Below are 2,352 nucleotides of genomic sequence, written 5' to 3'. Positions count from 1 at the left end.
ATTATTAATTTCTTTAAATACCCTTATATATATTCATCTTCCCCATTTACACCTGTTCCCCATCCTTCACCACCACCGTCGACATCGGCACCCATCACCACCACCATTCCCTGATCTGCGATGACCAATAGATCCACATATACTTCTCCGCCATTGATTCATCCATTACTTGCTCACTAATCCACCCCCATCAAATCCCCATTTCATCTTCCTCACAAACCCACCACCAATGGCGTTAGAATGGGTGGTTTTGGGCTACGCCGCCGCAGCAGAAGCCATCATGATCCTCCTCCTGACTCTCCCGGACCTCGACTCCCTCCGCAAAGGCCTTATTGCCGTCACCACCAGCCTCCTCAAACCCTTTCTCTCCGTGGTCCCCTTCTGCATCTTCCTGTTGGCCGACATCTACTAGAAGTATGAGACCAGACCCAGTTGCGAATCGGTTAGTTGTTCACCGTCTGAACACCTTCGTCACCAGAAGTTAATCATGAAGAGTCAACGCTACGCTTTACTTATTGCTACTTATCTTGTCTTTTACTGGATCTTGTATTCTGTTACGAAGCTTGTTGTTCGTGTTGACCAGCTTAATCAGTGGGTTGATCATAACGGGTGGAGGTGGTGGCTGATTACGGTGATGGAGGTGGCTGATTAGAGTTTGGATTTGGGTTTTTGTAAACAGGTGAAGAGGGAGATGAGTGCTTTAAATAGGGTCAAAGATTTTTTGGTTTTATTATTTTTAATCAATATTAAGTTATAATAAATCTATAATGACTAAAATACCCCTGAGGATAAAGACAAAATATTAGGATTTCAGTTGGGGAATCTGGTCAAATTTAACTTTTGGACTAAAATGGCAATAAAAGTGAAACCACGGGGACCCAGATTTAAAAAGTTTGAAATTTGGACTAAAATGGCAAAAGTGCCCAAACCACAGGGACCAAAATGGCAGTTTACTCTTTATAAAAAGTAACTTCCTCCAAACTTCAGGTTCTAGGTTTCACAAAACTCAGTTTACTCAGTTAATTGGCCATCACAAAGAGATGATGTTGGAAAGTTGGTTAATTTAATATGGTAATCAAAAATAGGTCTTTGTCATCAAATCTTTTATAATTTGATTAACCCTATTTACTAGTGTGAGTCAACCTACTCTATGTCACCCAACAAGTTACTAAGTTTTGTCATCAACCGAACAAGTTGTAAAGCAAGAACTCAAAACACATGCAAATAGTTCAAATAAACCAACACATCAATGTATTCATACAACTTTGTCAAGGTAAAAAATACATCCAAACCTAAGTATAAACTGAATAAAGTAAAAACTTAACTGAATTGTCCGCCTGGAGGAAGCCACAAAGAGTCTAGCCGCTCATGGTTGTCTTCACAGCACCGGTTGTCATCCCGAGTTGATCCAACATGAATGAGACTTGAATGATGAGAAAAATATTAAATTCGTCCTCGTTTGTATGTTTGTATGTTGACGACTGTTGATGTCTCTCAGTCATCTCTTTTCGTCCCAGCCTTTGCGAATATATTTCCTCTAGAACATTCCTCAGCCAAATTATATTTTTTCGTCCCTCATTCCTTTTTGTTCAAGTAACTAGGTGATGCCCCGCCCGCGTTGCGGGGTGATGGCCGAATAATTCTCAACCAATTAAAAAAACAGTACTCTAGTTTTGCTAGAAAGAAAAAGTAAAAAGAGTGTTAGGTATCACACCCCAACCGATAGCGGAAACATCGGGGCGCGACACTGAGCGAAACAGATTAACCAAGAGAAATTCCATAACATCTACTTTACCAAATAGTTAAATATTATGTCCCATACCATAACCTATTAAGCAAGTAAATTATTATAGACCGCGATATCTCAAAGTCAAATAACATGTTCCGACAACCTCAGATTTCAAATAAAAATAAGATAGATTGCCTTTGTTTCTAGACTCTCAACCCTACTTGATTCCATGAAAAGCAAGCAACATCCTAGCATCTCAAACACCTGCCACATACGTTAAAATAAAGATCAATACACATAGTGTAAAGGTGAGCATACAAGTTTAATAGATATAATAGAGTTCGAAATCGTTTACGCATAACCAGCATGTAACATGTATAAAGTGAAGGCAAGTAGGTTATCGACAGAGAAATATGCACGGACGTGACTGCGAGTTGTAGAATGCGCAACACATATCCCCACTGGGACACATGAAGTAAGGCCCTTAACAAGCCCTGTCCACGACAGGTGCTGAGTCCAAACTATAGTACTATCGTTGCTAAGGTATCAGGAAACAATCACTGTGTTAACATAACATACAAGCATTCATCGAATAACACGTAGCATGCAATAACGGTTAGCGT

General features: G+C 39.9%; 1 pseudogene; it reads left to right on the top strand.

The window, feature by feature from the left end:
* Positions 1 to 219: 219 nt before the first annotated feature.
* On the top strand, positions 220 to 652 carry LOC110943490 (annotated as a pseudogene).
* Positions 653 to 2,352: the final 1,700 nt, after the last annotated feature.

Source organism: Helianthus annuus, chromosome 15 (assembly GCF_002127325.2).
Source record: "Helianthus annuus cultivar XRQ/B chromosome 15, HanXRQr2.0-SUNRISE, whole genome shotgun sequence".
In the NCBI taxonomy this organism is placed as follows: Eukaryota; Viridiplantae; Streptophyta; class Magnoliopsida; order Asterales; family Asteraceae; genus Helianthus; species Helianthus annuus.
The sequence above is the reverse complement of the archived record's forward strand: the minus strand, read 5'-3'. Positions and strand labels throughout refer to the sequence as shown.